This window comes from Sciurus carolinensis, unplaced genomic scaffold, assembly GCF_902686445.1.
Source record: "Sciurus carolinensis unplaced genomic scaffold, mSciCar1.2, whole genome shotgun sequence".
NCBI lineage: Eukaryota > Metazoa > Chordata > Mammalia > Rodentia > Sciuridae > Sciurus > Sciurus carolinensis.
Window position 1 is genome coordinate 100365 of NW_025920133.1, and position 24596 is coordinate 124960.

The 24596-nt window shown below is 35.2% G+C and overlaps 1 pseudogene; it reads right to left on the minus strand.

Moving 5' to 3' along the window:
- Nucleotides 1–4877: 4877 nt before the first annotated feature.
- LOC124974152 (RNA-binding protein 3-like) lies at nt 4878–5336 on the minus strand (annotated as a pseudogene).
- Nucleotides 5337–24596: the final 19260 nt, after the last annotated feature.

Here is a 24596-nt window from a genome sequence, read left to right on the forward strand (position 1 = left end):
CTGTCCCATTTCCTAAAACTTATTTGTCACTTTTTGAATGAATGAAAATACCCAATAATTCCTTCATGGTTTATCTGTGGTCTCAAAATGAGCACTCATTTGAACAATGAAATCATTGTTCATTTCAATTGCCATTTTATAAAACTGAATTCAAAGATATGTCCCATCACTCTGGAAACACAAGTGAAAAGAAAATCAGAAAATCTAGAGATTATGTTGAATATCTTAAATCTCTGATACAGGTATATTTGATCCAAAGGTACCCAAAATATATCAGAGAAAAGATGCCATAAATGCATATTGGAGAAATGATAGCCTCTTCAATATATGGTGCTGGGAAAATTGCAACTTCATATGGAGTAGAAAGAAATTTAAATTCCATCTCTCATCCTGCACAAAACTCAAAGTGGATCATGGATCTATGCCTTAGACCAGAGCCTCTGTGCCTTCTACAAGGAAATGTAGGTTCAGATATCCATCTTGTGAACTTAGGAGCCAAATTCCACAAAAAGTCTCTTAAAACATGAGAAGTAAAGGATCAATAAATGGGATAGTATCAAACTAAAAAATTTCCTCACAGCAAAGGAAACAAGAACATGAACATAGAACATACAGAATGGAAGAAAATATTTACCACATGTACCTCAGAGGTTTAATATCCATGATATATAAAGATCTCAAGAAACTTAACACCCAAACCACCAAAAACCCAATCAACAAATGAGGAAAAGTATTGAACATGCATTTCAAAAAGAAGAAATATAAATGATCAAGAAATATATGAAAAATGTTCAAACACTCTGGTAGTTAGAGAAATGCAATTTAAAATTACACTGAGATTCCCTTTCACTCTAGTCAGAATGGCAATTATCAAGAACACAAGTAACAATAAATCTTGACCAGGATGTGGGGAGAAGCTTTACTTATACATTGTGGGGAGACTGCAAATTTGTGCAATCACCCCAGAAAGCAGTATGGAGATTCCTCAGAAAACTTGGAATGATAGCACCATTTAACCCAGTTATCCTATTCCTCCATACATACCCATCACACTTAAAACCAGCATACTCCATTAATTCAACCACATAAATGTTTGTCGCAGCTCAATTTACAATAGCAAAGCTATGGAATCAACTTAGGTGCCCTTCATCAGATAAATGGACTAAAAATGTATATATACATATAATAGAATATACCTCAGCAATAAAGAAGAATAAAACTATGGAATTTGCTGGTAAATGGAGGGAACTGGTGTCTGTAATGCTAAGTGAAATAAACCAGTCCCAAAAAACAAAAGCTCTATTTTCCTGTGATATGTGAATAGTAACACAAAGTAGGGAGGGGAATTTGAAATTCATTTCAATAGACAAAAGAAAATGAAGGGAAAGAATGGAGAATGGGAATTCAAAAAAACAGTAGCATGAATCAGAGATCAATTTCCTATATTCATATGTGAATACTCAAGTTAATCTCCACATCATGTGAAATCAGAAGAATGGGATCCTTAAACTGGGACTGTAGCTCAGTGTAAGAGCACTTGCCTGGCATGTGAGAGGCACTGGGTTTGATTCTCAGCACCACATAAAAATAAATAAAATAAAGGTATTGCATCCTAAAATATTTTAAAAAATGGGATCCTAATTAGAATTAGTTGTCCTTAATGTATGTATAATGTATCAAAATACACTCTGTTGTCATATATATCTGAAAAGAACCAATAGACTATAGAAATCAGGGAAAATAGGAACCATATTATTATAATTTAATACTTCCTGAATGTTGATAATCTCTTAAGCAATATAAAAAAGTTACACAAGGACAAACTTAGCAATTTTTATTTTGTATTTAAGTAACAAATGCAGAAGGCATGCATTTCAGTGAGTTTTGTGATAACTGCATAGGCAGTGGTGATTGTCAACATGTAAGACCATTTGTTGCAAAAACCATCTGCATGAGTTGCTTAACCTTTGTTGCTGGTAACACTCATTTCTGTTAGGGCTGTTTCATAGGTTGCAGTTTTGCATAATATAAGCTTTTTCACTTATTATATTTATAAGGAAAAATATATGTACTTACCTTCCCCACTCCCCCTAAGGAAGAAATTTTGAAGTCTAAAGTAAAATGACTGGTCTTTGAGGACATGATCTTAAGTCCCTCACTGCCATTAACAGCCTTTGTACTCTTCCTGAGTCAGTTGTGTTGTTTTGAAAATGGAATCTATAATACTTAAAAAGCATTGGTGATAATAAGACACAAAGAAATACACTAAATACAGTAAGAATCTTAGTGATTTCTTCTTTTTTGCTCTTTTTACATATACATGACAGTAGAGTGTATTTTGACATATTATATATACATGAAATATAATTTATTTTAATTAGGATTATGTATTTTTACCTTGATCCATTTTACATTTGATTTTATACATTTTAATTTTGACAAGTTTGAAAGTAATTTTGTTTCTTTTTTAAAGTAAATCTTGTTTGAGATCCCTTTAGCTTTCAAAAATATTAATTTTGTAAAAAAATCATCAATATTTGAAAGAAAGAATCCATGTAAGCATTATCTAGCTTCCTCCATTTATTCATGCATATAATACCTGTCAAAAACAAAATGGAAAAATAAATTGAATCTTCATTGATCTTTTGAAATATCATAGCACATGATCACCTGGCTCCATTATTCTGGGTTTCAGGTGGGAATAACCTCATGGTGGAATGAGGTGGTAGAGAAAATTTGCTTACCTCATGGGATCCGGAAAGAAGGTAAGGGAGGAATCCAGGGACAACATAGATTCCAAGTCTCTATCCCCAACAAGCAACTCCTCCTACCCTCACCCTACCTGCCTACTATTACAATAATGTACTCCCTTCAGATTATCAATCTTACAAATGGATTCATCCTCTGATGAGAATACAGTTCTCTTAATCCAGGGTCCTCACCTCTGAGTGTTGCTAAAATACTCAATGTGTTAGCTTAACAATCCTATATCCAAACCACAATGTTCAGTAATATTATCGAATATTTCTATATATTTGTTAATAGTTTTTTGTTTTTCACACAATCATAACCAAGTTAATTATCACTTACATTTTATCTTGTGTTAATAAGGGGAAAATGATAAATGTGTTCAACAGAACTGTTTTATTGCCTTGAAACATTGGAAACATTTGCAATATGATGCCCTAACATCAAGCAATTTACTTAAAATGGTGATACTCAGCATGAAGTGGTAAACTAAACAAAATCTTCTAAATATTTTTTTCTGATTTATATTATTTTGCTGCTATTATGAACAGTAATAGTGTATGACTGATACATATTGAGTGAAATTCAAACTTATTACAAATTATAAAATTAAAAATTCATTCAGAGTTTACTACTGAAACATAAAACATCTCTCATGAGTTAGATATTATCCCAAAGGAATATCATATCTATCTCCATCTTCAAATAGAAGACAAAATTGGTAACTGAATCAGACTCACAATTTCATACCTATGTATGCTGCTTTAATTTATATGAATCTTATATCAGTAAAACTCTTCAAATATAAGTATGTGTGAAGAAAGAATGGACATAAAGTGAAACAAGTTATTCTCCCAAAATTAAATCATACTATATTAAATTACATATTAAATAACTAACTCTTGAAGTTGTTGGAAAAAATGAAATTGGTCAAAATCTAACAGGGATGTTGAACTTTAACTGTTTCATAGATTGTAGTGTATTAATATTTAAGATCCACTCTGCAGTTAAGAAAAATAGATTTAAGATATTGACAAGAGTGTGGTAGTAAAGCACTCAGAGAAGTATATGTGTAATACTTGTGTAGAAATAAATATATTATCACATTTTACCCTCCTCCTCTGTGCACCTACCCTGGCAATTGTGGTTATTTTTATTTTTAAAAACTTTGAAAATTTACATTCTCTTCTCAAATCACAATTTCTATTTTTTGCCTCCTCATTTTTGTATATAAATGGATTCAGTGTTTATATATACAAGTCATTTACCATAAACGTATAAAAAATTTTAAGTCATTTCTTAGTTTCCTAGATTTCATGGCAAAGCTGATTAATTTTACGTTTTCAAATAAGTCCAAGGGACAATAAAAATCATTGATTACTGCATTAGCTCTTAAGATTTTATGATAATTTATATAAGCCCTTTTGATTGAGAAAGGATACTGGGAAAATATTACCTGTGAGATCAATTATACAGACCTGTATTCTCTGAATTTCTGACCAGAAATACTGTGTGTGTGTGTGTGTGTGTGTGTACAGGTTTCACATTTTAATCAGTTCTGTGAAGGATATCCTAAACACTACAAGAGACACAACAGAATATTTTTTCTTCCAGCATTAAAAAAATGACATTCACAAACATTTTTAAAAAGCTTGTCTGTATAATTGGGATGGTGATTTTGAATTTTAAGAAAAAGTATCACATTATTGACAGAGATTATTAAAGTACATTTGGAAATTATTCTCTAATGATGATAAACATTGCGTACAGGTTTTTAAAAATGTCCCCAACTTTAGCTCTAATAAAATTAAGTCTGCCAAACTTATCTTTTGCCAGAAGCAATAATCCTGAGAACCCAAACTAAAAACCTGGTAAAAGAAAAAGTACCTGGAACTCAACAAATGTCCAAGAATTTGTCTTTAAATGAGAAACAAAAAGTACATGGAGCTTTTTAAAAGGTTTTTTGACAAGCTATCTTGAGAACTCAATTCAAAAATAGAAGTTGATGTACTAAAACAGATGTTTCAACGCAGCTTCAAAAGTCTTTGTAAATACAGCGATTTGGAGGGACGATCCTAGATCAGAAGTGCTATTCCTTGTGTGTGTACTTTCTGAGTGCATGCCTCAACTCAGTTGTCATCACTGTCTCTGTAATCTCCTTCTAGTAGCGGTCATAGCCACCCTGGCTTCTGCCACTAAAGTCTCAGGATCATCCAAATCCATATCCATATCCTCCAGGTCAACTGTCATACTGGCCACTCCCACAGCCCTGGTTCCCACCAACTCTAGCTGTGACTACGTCCATGGGCCCCAAAGACATCCCCTCTGGTGCCTGGCCAGACTTGCCTGCATGCTTCACATGGATCTGACGACCATCCGGGCACTCTCCATTCTTGGCTTTCATGGCATCTGAGGCATGTTCTGGGTTGGTAAGTTTGATAAAAACCCTGGGGTCACTGAGTCTCTTGGTCCTTGACAACAACCACCTCAGAAATAGGCCCAAAGCTGCTGAAGTGATCTTCCAACACCTGCTCATCAGTATTGAAGTTGAGTCCTTCCACCAAGAACTTCTCTTCTTCAGAAGACATGGCAGTGAATTTGAATCCTAGAAATTAAAAAGTAGACAGACAGGAGGCTCTGAAGAACAGCAATCCCTGGCCACGGAGATAGACCTGGTTCATTTATTCCAACAAGTTCAAGAGTTAGCAATTATCTGGGGGAATAATAATCATAGAAAGTTTTATAATGTAATTGGATGAATCAATTCCCACCCTATCCCACATCAATATGTATTCCAAGTCGATTCTGTTCAAGGTTCTTCTGTCTTCTAAGCACTGAAAATTGGGCACCTTCTTTAATGACATTTCCATTTATTTTTGTGTTTGCTACATTACACACTTAAGTTGTTATTTCTGCCAGAAGATGTAGTTATTGCTTTGTTGCATCCTTTCACTTCTCTTTTTAAATTAGTTTTCTTTTTTGGTTTATTTGTCTCAATTATTTTTACATGGCAATAGAATGCACTTTGATACAAAATATATAATGGAGTATAATGTCTCATTCTTCTGGCAATACATGATGTAGAATCTCTCTGACTGTATAGCTATATATGTACACAGGATAATAATGTCTCGTTAATTCTACTATCATTCCTATCCCCAAACACCTCCCCTCCCTTCAATCCCCTCTACCTAAACTAAAGTAACCCTATTCTTCCCTAGTCCCCTACATTGTGAGTTAACATCAGTATAACAGAGAAAAAAATTCAGCTTCTGTGGTTTGGGGATTGGCTTATTTCAATTATTATGATATTCTCCAGCTCCACCCATTCACTGGCAAATGCCATGATTTCATTCTACTTTAAGGGTGAGTAATATTCCATCATATATATGTGTGTGTGTGTGTGTGTGTGTGTGTGTGTGTGTGTGTGTGTGTATCCCGTGGATCCATTCAACAGTTGAAGGGCACATAGTTAGGTTCCATAGTTTAGCTGTTGTGAGTTGAGCTGCTATGAATGTTGATGTGACTGTGTCACTGCAATATACTGATTTTAAGTCCTTTGGATGTAAACTGAACAGTGTGATAGCTGGGACAAATGATGTTTCCTTTCCAAGTTTACTAAGGAATCTCCATACTGCTTTCCATAATGGTTGCAGCAATTTGCATTCCCACCAGCAATGTATGAGTGTACCTTTTTCCCTACATCAATACAGTTATTGATGTTTGTATTCTTGATAATAGCCATTCTGACTGGGGTGAGAAGAAATATTTGAGCAGTTTTGATTTTTAATAATATAATTGCTGAAGATGTTGACAAAGGTGCCAAAAACATTCACTGGAGAAAGGATATCCTATTCAATAATTGGTGCTGGGAAAATTGGAAATCCACATGTAACGAAATAAATTTAAACCCTTATCTTTCACCCAGCACAAAACTCAACTCAATGTGGATCACAGACAGGCACTAGACCAGAGACCCCACTCCTAATAGAAGAAAAAATTAGACCCACATCTTCACCATGTTGACTTAGTACCTGATTACCTTAACAAGATTTCTAAAGTACAAGAAGTAAAATCAGGAATCAATACATCAAATGGATTCAAACTAAAATGCTTTTTCTCATCAAATGAAACACTCAATAGCACAAAGATAGAGTCTACTAAATGGGAGAAAAACTTTATCACATGCACCTTAGATAGAGCATTAATCTCCAGGCTATATAAAAATTCAAAAAAATTAATACCAGAAAAACAAATAACCCAATCAATAAATGGGTTAAGAAACTGAACAGAAGAATAAAAAAGACACTTCACAGAAGAATAAATAAGTTTTCCTTGAAATAATTCTATTTTTCTTTCCTTTGCCCTACTTTATCAAAATTTCTTTACCAAATATGATATCTTATGCTGCCTTCTATATCTTTCAGATATTTATTATGTTATTCTGTTATAAATGTGTTTAGTATCTCTAATTTTCAGAGCTCCAAATATCTCAAATTACTTTATAATAATATTGACTTGTCATCCCATCTTGGATTTCTTGTATTTTTTTTATCTGTTCTTTTTAGTTATACATGTGGAGTTCTTCTTCATTAAATATGTCTGCCTGAAATTTATCGCATGAAATATTTTTGCAATTGCCATTTTATTTATTTTGAAAATGTTTATTTTTTGCCACATCTATTTCCTACCACTCTGAGATTTGACATGGCTCTGTTGGAGTAGAGGATGTCACTTGACACTGTTCTGTTGGAATAGAGGACTCAACACTTGACATGGTTCTGTTGGTCATCCTTCCTATTGGGGACCATAGGTGTGGCATGTGTCTATGTGTAGTTGTTTTTAATATTAATAATCAATATATCATTAGAAACTTATTGGAAAAACATTGGGAAGGTTTTACTGTATTGGGACACAAAATAGTGCACAATGAAAATTTAGCAGTAATACATAGATAAAATATATAAAAATAAAAAATCATAGCTGTGCTTGAGTTTAAAGGTGACTGTGATTGCTTTAGTGTAATAATAGATGGGTAAAGAGGATTCCTCTGAACTTGGATGAGGTGTTTAGCCTTCGTTGCTTTCCTAGTAGTAGTTGATTCTAGAGATACTTTACATAATAAAAACATTTAGGTTGGTTATAAATATAATTTGTGCTTTTCCTATGTTTAGTCTAATTCTTTGAGAATCGGAATACGATTGTAGTCTGCCACTAAATGAAATAGAATAGACTAAATATTAATTATAAGTTGATTTCTTTGCCCTTTAATAATAGTAAAAACTTTTCACTGTTAAACACTGGAATTCATGGTGGGGGTGGTTTATCAGAAGATCTAGCGACATGTTTGTTCTGAAGGTTGAAGACTGGCAGATCATGGTGCCTTCAGTTTAGCTGTGATACAAGATTGTTTTAGTTTAGCTGGGAGACAAAGTTGTTTTAATCTAGCTGGGAAATAAGGTTGTTTTGGTCTGGGCTGTCATACAGAAAGAATGTGTACTTTGAGAAGAAACATAGATTGTATTTTTGAAAGTTTTTCTTATTTTAAATTAACCATAAAATGATACAATCATTACTAAAGAAAAATATCTATAAAAAGGCTGGCAGAAAAAATAAAGACAGATTCAGCCTCAGAACACTTGTTGTCTCTGTGTACTGTTTCTCCACCACGCAAATGCCTCCCATCCACCTAGAACCCCCAACCCCTACTAGGGCTGGACCCCACATTTTTTCAAGTGACTTTATATATTGCTTTGTCTTATTCATTACGTTTATGTCATTGCTGTTTTTTAATTCCAACCTTTTTTCAATTTCAAGTTTCCACTATCATATTACATATTACTATATTTTAGTATAGGTGAATTCACTCTAAAACTCTGTTCTTTTATTTTGGTCTAGCAGGATGAAGAAAGAACCCAGTGTTCTTACAATCTTCCTCCAACTGCAACTCTCCTAATTAATAGAACATATATAATGTGACTTTGCATGGAAAAAGAGACTTTGCAGATGAGATGAACCAGTACTCTGAATGGGAAAATTTTTCTGGATCATCAGTGCAGTTAAGGTGAACACACTGTCTTCTGTGAGAGGCAGATAAGAGAGTAGTCAGAGTGTACCTGTGACCATGGATGCAGTTGTTGGACTGATGCCTGTTGAAAATGAACAAGAGTTAAGGATTTCAGGCAGTTATGAAATGTGTGTGGGTGAGTAAATGTCCTCAAATTGAGCCTAGTGACAGGAGCAGCCATGGTGACATCTTGGTTTTATGCCTCAAAGCTCTTAGGGAATTTTTTTATCTCAAGAAATAGAATAAGAAGAATACATTTATATTTTAAGTGATGTAATTTGATAACTATGGAAACAGTAGGAAAAGAATACATGAAGAGTAACCCTTTCCCAGGGATCTAGGCCTATGTGAGACATTTATCCTGAGGTACATTATAATTTTTGTCATGTTAAAATTTTATAGACTATTGAGTTATTAATACTCAATGTAAGTATTGACTAGTAGAGTGTTCATGAAACTCTTGTGATTATTTCATTGAGTCATATTTTCTTTTTGATCCCTGATAACTGGTACTCTCCTGATGCTCCTCCACATGGCATACTTTGCTCAGTTTGATCTGCTTTTGGAAATGAATTAAATAACAATCACCCACCAAAATTTGTCTATTAATTATTTTCAGTTAGAACCTTAAAATTCATGACCAAAATAGAAAATGAAATGCTAGGGACACCATTCTTGTAAATGTTCTTTATAAAGTAATATTATAAAGTAGTAGGTTATTTGAATGTTTACTTTTATGAAATGGAGACTCATTCTCCAATATGGCACATAAATCAATATTTCAGTTCATGAAGATTCCTCATGAGATTGCATCCAGATAATAATTTTGTACAGTTTTGACCTCCCATTTTCAACAATTTCATATATGCAAATTAGTAACTGTGCTGTATTTTTTAAAATTAGCTTAAAATGTGGAAATTTTATCAATAAATGTGCCTCCTATTCAGTGGCCATGGTATATAACAGAGCACCCAGATTAATGAGCCTATGTAGGTATAAAAGAACAAAGGAAGACAAGCTATGAAAATTATTAAGAGTAATGGTGCTGGGCATGATGGCATGCACCTGTAATCTCAGCACTCAGGAGGCTGAGGCTGGACTATCACAAGTTCAAAGCCAGCATCTGCAATTTAGCAAGACCCTAAGAAACTTAGCAAGATCCTGCTCAAAAGAAATGAAAATGGTGTGGGTGGTGGCTTAGAGATTAAGCATCCCTGGATTCAATCCCTTTATGAAAACAAAAGAAGAGTAATCATAAAAAAATACGGACCCTCGGAGATCCAAGATGGCAGACTAGAGGGTGACTGCATCTCCTGTCGCTCCAGAACTCAGGATTCAAGAAGGGAAGGTATTGAGAGACTTGGGCCAACATAGAGCTGTGGGATGAGTCTCTCCACCGGGGGAAACTCGGCCCGGGTGGCAGGCACTGATAGTGGGCAGCTTCTTGGAGCACGGCATGGCAGTGAGAGTCTTCCCCAAACAACCTTGCACCCTCCAGTGGCAGGAGAGATCCACAGCCAGATTCTTGGAGCAGGCCTTCCCAGTGGGAGTTTTTCCACACAGAGCCAACCCCAAGCCCTGAACCCAGCGGCAGGCCCTGGCCCGCAGGTAGCTTCTAGGACCAAGGCAGGACAGGGAGAGGCTTTCCCCGAGCAGCCTGGCTCCCTGAGGCGAGGGCAGGCCCTGTCTATAGCCAGCTTCTAGGAGCAGGACCGCCCAGTGAGAGGATTTCCACACAGAACCAGCTCCCAGCCCTGGACCCAGTAGCGGGTTAGAGGCAACTTTCTTCAGAAGCACTGCATTATCAAGTTCATCCAAGACTTCAGGCTACTGAAGGCTGGGAGGTGATATACTGGAAATCTACAGGGACACTATAAGCTTAAGAGGAAATCTGCAATATCTCAGAGTCCCACTAATATCTGACCAATATGAGAAAACAAGGGAAGAAAATGTCCCAAACAAACCTAGATACTATATCAATAAAACCCAATGACAGAACAGCAGAAGAAATGTCAGAAAGGGAGTTCAGAATGTACATAATTAAAATAATGAGGTAAGCAAACAAAGAGATGAAAGAGCAAATGCAGGCATTGAAGGAAGAGATGAAAGAGCAAATGCAGGTATTAAATGACCACAACAATCAACAGTTAAAAGATCAAATATGGGAAACAAAAGATCATTTCAATAAAGATTTAGAGATACTGAAAAAACAAACAAACAAACACACAAACAGAAATCCTTGAAATAAAGGAAACAATAAACCAAGTTAAAAACTCCATAAAAAGCATAACAAATAGGATATAACATCTGGAAGACAGAACCTCAGACACTGAAGACAAAATATTTAATCTTGAAAACAAAATTGACCAAACAGAGAAGATGGTAAGAAATCATGAACAGAATCTACAAGAATTATGGGATATCAGGAAAAGGCCAAATTTAAGAATTATTGGGATTGAGGAAGGCTTAGAGAAACAAACCAAAGGAATGAACAATCTATTCAATGAAATACTATCAAAAAAATTCCCAAATCTGAAGAATGAAATGTAAAACCAGGTACAAGAGGCTTATAGGACTCCAAATATACAAAATTACAACAAACCCACACTAAGGAACATTATTATGAAAATACCTACATACAAAATAAAGACATAAATTTGAAGGCTGTGAGAGAAAGAATCAAATTACATTCAGGGGGAAATCAATAACAATAACAGCAGATTTTTCAATCCAGACCCTAAAAGCTAGAAGGGCCTGGAACAACATTTACCAAGCCCTGAAAGAAAACAGATACCAACCAAGAATCTTATACCCAGCAAAACTTACTTTCAGATTTGATGATGAAATAAAATTCTTCCATGATAAACAAAAGCTAAAAGAATTTACAAAAAGAAAGCCAGCATTACAGAACATTCTCAGCAAAATACTCCATGAGGAAGAGATGAAAAACAATGATGCAAATCAGCAACAGGAGGAACTAGCCTAAAGGAATAGCCAAATGAAGGAGAAACCAAATCATGTCAAAAACAAAAATGAGTCAAATGACTGGGAATACAAATCATATCACAATAATAACCCTGAATGTTAATGGCCTGAACTCATCAATCAAAAGACATAAACTGGCAAATTGGATTAAAAAGAAAAATCCAGCAATATGCTGCCTGCAAGAGACTCATCTCATAGAAAGAGATACCCATAGATTAAAGGTAAAAGGATGGGAAAAAACATACCATGCACACGGACACAGCAAAAAAGCTGGAGTATCCATCCTCATTTCAGATAATGCGGATTTCAAGCGAAAACTAGTCAGAAGGGATAAAGAAAGACATTACATAGTGCTTAAGGGAAGCATAAGTCAGCAAGACATAACACTCATAAATATCTATGCCCCGAACATTGGCTCATCCATGTACGTCAAACAAATCCTTCTCAATTCCAGAAATCAAATACACCACAACTCAATAATACTAGGCGATTTTAACACACCTCTCTCATACTGGATAGATCTTCCAAACAAAAATTGAATAGAGAAATCATAGATCTCAATAACACAATCAACAATTTAGACTTAACAGACATATATAGAATATAACATGCAACAAAGAAGGAATACACTTTCTTCTCAGCAGCACATGGATCCTTCTCTAAAATAGACCATATTTTATGCCACAAAGCTACTGTTAGCAAATACAAGAAGATAGAGATACTACCTTGTATTCTATCAGACCATAATGGATTGAAATTAGAAATAAATGACAAAATTAAAAACAGAAAGTTCTCCAATTCCTGGAGATTAAATAATACACTAATATATGATGAATGGATAACAGAAGACATCAGGAGGGAAATTAAAAAAATTCTTAGAAGCAAACGAGAACAGAGACACATCATATAAAAATCTCTGGGATACTATGAAAGCAGTACTTAGAGGAAGATTTAATTCATGGAGCACATTCAACAAAAGAAGTAAAAATAAAAAAAAATAAACGACTTAACACTACAGCTCAAAGCCCTAGAAAAAGAAGAGCAGACCAACACCAAAAGTAGTAGAAGACAGGAAATAGTTAAAATCAGAGCCGAAATCAATGAAATTGAAGCAAAAGAAACAATTGGAAAAATTAACAAAATAAATAGTTGGTTCTTTGAAAAAATAAACAAAATTAATGAACCCTTAGCCACACTAACAAAGAGAAAGAGGGAGAAAACTCAAATTACTAAAATTCGGAATGAACAAGGATATATCACTACAGACATGAGTGAAATACAAAACATAATTAGAAGCTATTTTGAAAATCTACATTCCAACAAAACAGAAAACCTTGAAGACATCAACAAATTTCTAGAGACATATGAATTACCTAAATGAATGAGGAGAACACACACAACTTAAATAAATCAATTTCAAGCAATGAAATAGAAGAGGTCATCAAATTCCTACCAACAAAGAAAAGTCCGGGACCAGATGGGTTCTCCGCTAAGTTCTACCAAACCTTTAAAGAAGAGCTCATTCCAATACTCCTCAAATATTCCATGAAATAGAAGAGGAGGGAACCTTCCCACACGCATTCTATGAAGCCATTATCACGCTAGTACCTAAACCGGACAGAGACACATCAAGGAAAGAAAATTTCAGACCAATATCCTTAATGAACATCGATGCAAATATTCTCAACAAAATTTTAGCAAATTGCATATAAAAATATATTAAAAAGATAGTGCACCTCGATCAAGTGGGTTTTATCCCAGGGATGCAAGGTTGATTCAATATCCAGAAATCAATAAAAGTCATTCACCATATCAACAAACTTAAAGTTAAGAATCACATGATTATTTTGATAGATGCAGAAAAAGCATTCGATAAAATAAAGCATCACTTCATGCTCTAAACACTAGAAAAAATAGGGATAGTCTGAACATTCCTTAACATTGTAAAGGTCATCTATGCTAAGCCCATGGCCAATATCATTCTAAATGGTGAAAAACTGAAAACATTTCCCCTAAAAACTGGAACAGGGCAGGGATGCCCTCTTTCACCACTTCTATTCAACATTGTCCTTGAAACTTCAGCCAGAGCAATTAGAAAAACCAAAGAAATTAAAGGGATACGAATTGGAAAAGAAGAACTCAAACTATCCCTGCTCACTGATGACATGATTATATATTTAGAGGAACCAGGAAATTCCACCAGAAAACTTTTAGAACTCACAAGTGAATTCAGTAAAGTAGCATGTTACAAGATCAATGCTCATAAATCCAATGCATTTTTATACATGAGTGATGAATCTTCAGAAAGAGAATTTAGGAAAACTACCCCATTCACAATAGCCTCAAAAAAATAAAATACTTGGGAATCAATCTAACAAAAGAAGTGAAAGACCTCTACAATGAGAACTACAGAACACTATAGAAAGAAATTAAAGGAAAATCTTAGAAGATGGAAAGGTCTCCCATGTTCTTGAATAGGCAGAATTAATATTGTCAAAATGGCCATACTACCAAAAGTGCTATACAGTTCAATGCAATTCCAATTAAAATCCCAATGATGTACCTTACAGAAATAGAGCAAGCAATTATGCAATTCACCTGGACGTTTAAGGAATCCAGAATAGCTAAAGCAATCCTTAGCCGAAAGAGCAAAGCAGGGATTATTGTAATACCAGATCTTCAACTGTACTACAAAGCAATAGTAGCAAAAACAGCATGGTATTGGTACCAAAATAGACAGGTAGATCAATGGTACACAATAGAAGACATGGACACAAACCCAAATGAATACAATTTTCTCATACTAGACAAAGGGTCCAAAAATATGCAATGGAGAAAAGATAGCCTCTTCAACAAATTGTGATGGGAAAACTGGAAAACTGTATGTAACAGAATGAAATTAAACCCCTATCTCATACCCTGCACAAACTCAACTCAAAGTGGATCAAGGACCTCGGAATCAGACCAGAGACCCTGCATCTTATAGAACAAATGTAGTTCCAAATCTTCAACATGTCGGCTTAGGATCAGACTTTCTTAACAGCATTCCCATAGCACAAGAATTAAAAGCAAGAATCAACAACTGTGATAGATTCAAACTAAATAGCTTTCTCTCAGCATAGAAAACTATCAGTAATGTGAAGAGAGAGCCTACAGAGTGAGCAAAAATCTTTTCCACTCATACTTTAGATAGAGTTCTAATTTCCAGAATATATAAAGAACTCAAAAACTCTACACCCAGAATACAAATAATCCAATCAACAAATGGTCTAAGGAAATGAACAGACACTTCAGAGACAAAGATGTACAAGCAATCAACAGATATATGAAAAAATGTTCAACATCTCTAGTAATAAGGGATATGCAAATCAAAACTACCCTAAGATTCCATCTCACCCCAATTCGAATGGTATCAAGAACACAAGCAACAATAGGTGTTGGTGAGGATGTGAAGAGAAAGGTACACTCATACATGGCTGGTGGGGTTGCAAATTAGTACAGCCACTCTGGAAAGCAGTGTGGAGATTCCTCAGAAAGTTTGGAATGGACCCACCATTTGACCCAGCTATCCCACTCCTTGGCCTATACCCAAAGGACTTAAAATCAGCATACTACAGAGATACATCCAGACCAATGTTCATAACTGTTAAATTCACAGTAGCCTGATTGTGGAACCAAACTAGATGTCCTTCCATTGATGAATGGATAAAGAAACAGTGGTATATATATATATATATATACAATGGAATATTACTCAACCATAAAGAATGATGAAATTATGGCATTTGCAGGCAAATGGATGAAATTGGAGAATATCGTGCTAAGTGAGATAAGCCAATCTCAAAACACCAAAGGACGAGTGATCTCGCTGATAAGTGGATGATGACACATAATGGGGGGTGGGAGGGGTTAGTGTTAGGGTTAGGGTCAGGGTTAGGGAGGGGGGCAAGAATGGCAGAAGGAAGGAATATATAGAGGGAAAAGAGGGGTGGGGATGGGGGAAGGGAAAATTAACAGAATGAATCAAACAACATTACCCTATGTAAATTTATGATTACACAAATGGTATGCCTTGACTCCATGTACAAACAGATAAACAACATGTATCCCATTTGTTTACAATTAAAAAAGGAAATATATATAGACCTAAGGTAAAAAAAAAATATATGGACCCTCAAAGACAAAGTGCATTGCAAAGTGGGTGGGAGTAAAAAACATAGACTTTATCAGAACACAAACTCTGTATAGAATCTACATGTTTTTCAAAGTCAAATTGGGCTAAAGAATATAATCAAGTAGCATGAGAAATATGGGCTTGATGAGAACAGCAATTCTTAGAAAGCCTAGGTGTGGTGATGGTGCCAATGTGGAAATTGTGAGGAAGACTGGAGAGTTATTCTGGCTGTGAAGTTACATGAGACTGTTGTCAGTAGCAGGGTCTTTTAATAACTGTTAAGTATTTATGGATGGATGAGTGGCCCTCAGATGCATACCCACATTCCAACATGCATCTCATGTAGGCTTCTGCATGCTGTCAATGATACTTATGAGATATAATCTTTACTTTTTATATGAGACAAGCATGCTGCTGAGTCTGACCCTCTGTAATACAGCTATGTAGTCACCTTTGGGGAGATTGAGTAATGCAGTGTCTATAGATACATAGAAGAATTTTCTTTGTTTAATTCATATCATCTCTAATTTTTCTATCAATTGCATGAATAAAAATTCAAGTTAATGATAAAATATACTTTGTATAAAGGAATCACCTCAGATGGTGGGCTTTGGCAATGCTGTGGTACTGCGAAGACTGACTAGGTCCCTGGATTGTCATGTCATCAATTGGTCATGACACTTACTGAGGATAGCTGGCCTCATAAAAACCTAATGTTGTCCTAAGCACTGCTCAGGACAGCGATCTAGTGAACAGAGAGCTTTGCTGCATTTTATATGTTGTTTCTTCTGGTAGGAATTTTATTCTTTCTCATCATCAACTAACTTTTGGAGAGTTAAGCTTCTGAGAGAAAGTTACTTGATCTGAGTAACCATCCAAAGAGTTACACCATGAGAGAAAAGCAATAGGAAGCATTGGAATAATCCATTCACCCCTCAGCTTACAAAGATGTCAATAGTATGTGTTCGCATCTTCTCTGGGTTTAGATAAACATGAACTTCTCTTCAAATGGAAAGAAAGGAGGATTTCTAATTATTTGAAAATGAGGGGAGGTGAGAGGATTTTTTAAAAGCAAGTGAGTAAAGTAGGGAAGAAGGGAAAAAGAGTTTTTTTTTTTTCCTACTTCTTGAGGTCTCCCTGAGGGCCCAAGTTGTCTGAGAGTTAAGAAAATATTCAGATGTTCAGGTCTTGTCTCTAGGACCCAAGCCGCCTACCTTAACTAAGAATCTACCAATTTCCTTTTGTTATACTTATTTCTAATTAAATTGAGGAAATTACTATTATTAATTTTATAATATTAATTTTTCCTTAACTCTGAATTAGAAAAAGAAACGTTATCTGCAAGTCCAATTATATTAAGACAGATTTTACTGTCAATATATGCTAAAAGGAAACAATATACATTTTTTAAAAATGAAGTTGATATTGACTCCTAGAAATGAGGCAAATATTGAAATATATTAAATACTTTAAAACTGTAAGGGATGCATATGAAGTCACACAGAAGTTATGTACTCAGGAATTTAAAAAAACTGTCTTGTTTCAAACTCAAAGATAGAAACCTGGGTATCCTTTGTGAACTATAAAGAGATAAAGATACACACACACACACACACACACACACACACACACATGCACTTCTTAACAGTGTAAATTGAGATAAGATTTGGTTCTTTATGAGAAATGAGATAGTGGTCGTAAATATACAGATTAACTGTAAACAAATCACTCCTATGGGATAGAAAATTATTTCATGATGGTAAGAGACAAATTGAAGACAAACAAATTTTAAATTGTGGTTAATATCTCAGAGGTAAATCTGATATTTCTAACAAAATTTCTGAATATAATCTGATATTTTCAATAATGTTTTCATCTTTCATGTTTCCTAATGGCCACTTGAAGAGGTCTGGATAGGCATGTTTTCTTCAGGCACCTTCAATAAAATCCACCCATATTCAATATATTACTGAGTATAACCTGAGACATGTCAAGCACATTTACCTCTTCATATTTATGTGGGTACATAAACATCAAACACATCAATACGTCAGGGGAAGATACATATTTACATTTGCCTTAATTATCCATTTATTCTTTACCAAGTGAGATTACTTGCCTCGCAAAAAAATTTACAACCTGACATCATAGAAGTAGCCTGGGCAATAACAACTTACTGAGGAATTTCCATCTTAGATAAGAATTCAGAACACTGGTGCAGGCAAAATGGTAAGTCTCCTCCATGGTATAATTCACAATTCATAGACCAATGGAAGAAAACTTTGTCATCTTGAGCACAGAGTTTTCTAGGCAACTTTGGCTTATCAATATCTCAGAAAACAAAAAGGAAAGAGCATGGAGAAGTGTGGAGTTTTGTGTGACTGTGCCTGGCAGTGGCACTTTTCACTTTGAATCATTTTTAATTATAGAAAGCTTAAACAAATGATCAGAGCTAGCTGTGAGGAAGTTTGATAAATATAACACACTAATATATACACACCAGTACTATGTTTAAAGGATATAGCTTATAGTCTCTACTCCATAAACATATTGGACATTGTGCAAATACACTTATCCAGATCATGCATGGACACAATATATATTATACTACATTTAAAAAAATTAGTGGTAGAAACCAGTTTATTATCCATGTGAATGGAAATCATGTGTTTATTGCAATAGTCACAGAATAGACTCTTACTATGTGCTTAAGGATAGATCAATACACATGAACTTCAAATAAGAACCCAGTTTCTTACTCGTATTTATTTTCTTGGGCAAGACAAATTAATGCAAAGTTGTTTTGGAGGATGTACAAGAGGTGGAATGAAGGGAAAAGTGTATTACTTAATACACATATGACCCACCATGATCAATATGCTAGCAGGAGCCAGCAGAAAGCATATTGAACTGTCAGAAGGATGTGAAATTACTAACAGCTTCCAACAGGTGCATACTGGTAAAACCAAAATTGGGGACAGGCAGTTAGTGTAGAAATAGGGGATTGGGTCAAATTGAGGAAATTGAGACCATGAAAACTATTTGCATCTGTTAGTTGGAGACTGCTCCTGGGAGAATGGAATGTCAAGGATTCCCAGAGCCCATTGATTATCACATTTACCTGTCCTTGTCAAGTACTACAGGAAGGGAACTGCTAATTAATGCCCCCTGGGCCCTTCTCTGACTGAATCACATTGCTGTTCACTTTTCCTACTATGTCATCTTCAACTCCTGGGCCTAGTCATGTAGGCAGGAAGGAGAGATAAGTGGGGAGCGAAGAGAACAAAGAGACCCTTATTTATAAAATATGTAAGGCATGCTCCCTTCTTGGGATTCTAGAGCATCAGCCATGGCCCCCTTCTCCCTTCCAGGAGAAGTCTGTATTATTACCTTTAAATAAAATCTGCTTACTATGCTTGCCATTGGTGTGATTCTCTGATGTTATATTTCTACACCTGAGGAAGCAGAACTTGTCACTGGTTAACAGCAGTATCACTGGTAGTACCTTCAAGAGCTCAACTTGACACACAGTTCAAAACACCCATGTATTTTCGTATGTTATATGCTCACATTATTCCTTCATAGACCAATTTCACTTCCTACTCTCATCTCTCATTTCCCAAACTATCATATGCCCATGAATTCTTTATGCTTAGCTTTCATTTCTATCTTAAAACTAGACATAACCATGTTGATTTCACAATGACCCTAAAGTCATGGACTTGGTTTTAATTTTGTGCATAGAGAAATAAAGCATATAATTTTTGCCTGGTTCCTTTCACCCATCATATGTGAAAATGTCACCCATGTCATGTATGTCTCTAGTTTGTTCATTCCCATTACTGCATATGATATATGAATAACAATGAATGCTTCATGTGTTACACATAGTCCTGTGTTTTGAAAGCCCACATGATTTGGTTATACACATTGATTTTTACATTGTCATATTTTTGTTCCCTTAGATTTCAAAATGTACTCATTTATGTAGTCTTTTTTTTTTTTACGTTTACATAGGGTAATGATGTTTATTTTATTTTTGCCCTCCCCCCCACCCCTCCCACCCCTCTTTTCCCTCTACACAGTCCTTCTTTCCTTCATTCTTACCGCTCTCCTTAGCCTAACTCTAAACCTAACCCTAAACCTAATGCTAGCTCCTCCCACCCCCATTATATGTCCTCAACCGCTTATCAGCGAGATCATTCGTCCTTTAGTTTTTTGAGATTGGCTTATCTCACTTAGCATGATATTCTCCAATTTCGACCATTTGCCTACAAATGCCATAATTTTATCATTTTTCATTGCGGAGTAATATTCCATTGTATAAATATGCCACAGTTTCTTTATCCATTCATCAACTGAAGGGCATCTAGGTTGGTTCCACAATCTGGCTATGGTGAATTGAGCAGCAATGAACATTGATGTGGCTGTATCTCTATAGTATGCTGATTTTAAGTCCTTTGGGTATAGGCCAAGGAGTGGGATAGCTGGGTCAAATGGTGTTTCCATTCCAAGCTTTTTGAGGAATCTCCACACTGCTTTCCAGAGTGGCTGCATTAATTTGCAACCCCACCAGCAATGTATGAGTGTTCCTTTTTCACCACATCCTCGCCAACACCTATTGTTGCTTGTATTCTTGATAATCGCCATTCTAATTGGGGTGAGATGAAATCTTAGGGTAGTTTTGATTTGCATTTCCCTTATTACTAGGGATGTTGAACATTTTTTCATGTATCTGTTGATTACTTGTACATCTTCTTCTGTGAGGTGTCTGTTCATTTCCTTAGCCCATTTGTTGATTGGATTATTTGTATTCTTCGTGTAGAGTTTTTTGAGTTCTTTATAGATTCTGGAAATTAGCGCTCTATCTGAGGTATGGTTGGCAAAGATATTCTCCCACTCTGTAGGCTCTCTCTTCACATTTCTGATAGTTTCCTTTGCTGAGAGAAAGCTTTTAAGTTTGAATCTATCCCAGTTGTTGATTCTTGCTTTTATTTCTTGTGCTATGGGAGTCCTGTTAAGGAAGTCTGATCCTAAGCCAACAAGTTGAAGATTTGGACCTACTTTTTCTTCTATAAGATGCAGGGTCTCTGGTCTGATTCCGAGGTCCTTGATCCATTTTGAGTTGAGTTTTGTGTAGGGTGAGAGATAGGGGTTTAATTTCATTCTATTGCATATGGTTTTCAGTTTTCCCAGCACCATTTGTTGAAGAGGCTATCTTTTCTCCATTGCATATTGTTGGAACCTTTGTCTAGTATGAGAAAATTGTATTTATTTGGGTTTGTGTCCATGTCCTCTATTCTGTACCATTGATCTACCTGTCTATTTTGGTACCAATACCATGCCGTTTTTGTTACTATTGCTTTGTAGTAAGAGTTGAAGATCTGGTATTGCAATACCCCCTGCTTCGCTCTTGCTACTGAGGATTGCTTTAGCTATTCTAGGTTCTTTATTCTTCCAGATGAATTTCACAATTGCTTGCTCTATTTCTGCAAGGTACATCATTGGGATTTTAATTGGAATTGCATTGAATCTGTATAGCACTTTAGGTAGTATAGCCATTTTGACAATATTAATTCTGCCTATCCAGGAACATGGGAAATCTTTCCATTTTCTAAGGTTTTCTTGAATTTCTTTCTTTAGTGTTCTGTAGTTCTCATTGTAGAGGTCTTTCACCTCTTTTGTGACATTGATTCCCAAGTATTTTAGTTTTTTCAATGCTATTGTGAATGGGGTAGTTTTCCTAATTTCTCTTTCTGAAGATTCATCACTTATGTATAAAAATGCACTGGATTTATGAGCATTGATCTTGTAACCTGCTACTTTACTGAATTCACTTATGAGTTCTAAAAGTTTTCTGATGGAATTTCCAGGTTCCACTAAATATATAATCATGTCATCAGCGAACAGGGATAGTTTGAGTTCTTCTTTTCCTATTCGTATCCCTTTAATTTCTTTGGTTTGTCTGATTGCTCTGGCTAGAGTCTCAAGGACGATGTTGAATAGAAGCGGTGAAAGAGGGCATCCCTGCCTTGTTCCAGTTTTTAGGGGGAACGCTTTCAGTTTTTCACCATTTAGAATGATATTAGCCATGGGCTTAGCGTAGATTGCCTTTATAATGTTTAGGAATGTTCCCACTACCCCAATTTTTCTAGTGTTTTGAGCATGAAGGGATGCTGTATTTTATCAAATGCTTTTTCTGCATCTATTGAAATAATCATGTGATTCTTAACTTTAAATCTGTTGATATGGTGAATGACATTTATTGATTTTCGAATGTTGAACCAACCTTGCATCCCTGGGATAAAACCCACTTGATCATGGTGCACTATCTTTTTAATATATATTTGTATGCGATTTGCTAAAATTTTGTTGAGAATTTTTGCATCGATGTTCATTAAGGATATTGGTCTGAAATTTTCTTTCCTTGATGTGTCTCTGTCTGGTTTAGGTATCAGGGTGATATTGGCTTCATAGAACGAGTTTGGTAGGGTTCCCTCCTCTTCTATTTCATGGAATAGTTTGAGGAGTATTGGAATGAGCTCTTCTTTAAAGGTTTTGTAGAACTCGGCTGAGAACCCATCTGTTCCCGGACTTTTCTTTGTTGGTAGGCTTTTGATGACCTCTTCTATTTCATTGTTTGAAATTGATTTATTTAAGTTGTGTATGTCCTCCTCGTTCAGTTTAGGTAGTTCATATGTCTCTAGAAATTTGTTGATGTCTTCAAGGTTTACTGTTTTGTTGGAGTATAGATTTTTGAAATAGCTTCTAATTATGTTTTGTATTTCACTCGTGTCTGTTGTGATGTTTCCTTGTTCATTCCGAATTTTAGTAATTTGAGTTTTCTCCCTCTTTCTCTTTGTTAGTGTGGCTAAGGGTTTATCAATTTTATTTATTTTTTCAAAGAACCAACTATTTATTTTGTTAATTTTTCCGATTGTTTCTTTTGTTTCGATTTCGTTGATTTCGGCTCTGATTTTAACTATTTCCTGTCTTCTACTACTTTTGGTATTGGTCTGCTCTTCTTTTTCTAGCGCTTTGAGCTGTAGTGTTAAGTAGTTTATTTGTTGATTTCTACTTCTTTTTTTGAATGCACCCCATGAAATAAATCTTCCTCTAAGTACTGCTTTCATAGTGTCCCAGAGATTTTGATATGATGTGTCTTTGTTCTCGTTTACTTCTAAGAATTTTTTTATTTCCCTCCTGATGTCTTCTGTTATCCATTCATCATATAATAGTGTATTATTTAGTCTCCAGGTATTGGAGAAGTTTCTGTTTTTTATTCTGTCATTTATTTCTAATTTCAATCCATTATGATCTGATAGAGTACAAGGTAGTATCTCTATCTTCTTGTATTTGCTAACAGTAGCTTTGTGGCATAAAATATGGTCTATTTTAGAGAAGGATTCATGTGCTGCTGAGAAGAAAGTTTATTCGTTCTTTGTTGGATGGTATATTCTATATATGTCTGTTAAGTCTAAATTGCTGATTGTGTTGTTGAGATCTATAGTTTCTTTATTCAATTTTTGTTTGGACGATCTATCCAGTGGTGAGAGAGGTGTGTTAAAATCGCCTAGTATTATTGTGTTGTGGTCTATTTGATTTCTGTAATTGAGAAGGATTTGTTTGACGTACGTGGATGAGCCATTGTTCGGGGCATAGATATTTATGATTGTTATGTCTTGCTGATTTATGCTTCCCTTAAGCAGCATGTAATGTCCTTCTTTATCCCTTCTGACTAGTTTTGGTTTGAAGTCCACATTATCTGAGATGAGGATGGATACTCCAGCTTTTTTGCTGTGTCCGTGTGCATGGTATGTTTTTCCCCATCCTTTCACCTTTAGTCTATGGGTGTCTCTTTCTATGAGATGAGTCTCTTGCAGGCAGCATATTGTTGGATTTTTCTTTTTAATCCAATCTGCCAGTCTGTGTCTTTTGATTGTTGAATTCAGGCCATTAACATTCAGGGTTATTATTGTGATATGATTTGTATTCCCAGTCAATTGACTCATATTTGTTTTTGACATGATTTGGTTTCTCCTTTATTTGGCTATTCCTTAGGCTAGCGCCTCCTGTTGCTGATTTGCATCGTTGTTTTTCATCTCTTCCTCATGGAATATTTTGCTGAGAATGTTCTGTAATGCTGGCTTTCTTTTTGTAAATTCCTTTAGCTTTTGTTTATCATGGAAGGATCTTATTTCATCGTCAAATTTGAAGGTAAGTTTTGCTGGGTATAAGATTCTTGGTTGGCATCCGTTTTCTTTCAGGGCTTGGTATATGTTGTTCCAGGCCCTTCTAGCTTTTAGGGTCTGGATTGAGAAATCTGCTGATATTCTTATTGGTTTCCCTCTGAATGTAATTTGATTCTTTTCTCTCGCGGCCTTTAATATTCTGTCTTTATTTTGTATGTTAGGTATTTTCATAATAATGTGCCTTGGTGTGGGTCTGTTGTAATTTTGTACGTTTGGAGTTCTATAAGCCTCTTGTACTTGGTTTTCCATTTCATTCTTCAGATTTGGGAAATTTTCTGTTATTATTTCATTGAATAGATTGTTCATTCCTTTGGTTTGTTTCTCTAAGCCTTCCTCAATCCCAATAATTCTTAAATTTGGCCTTTTCATG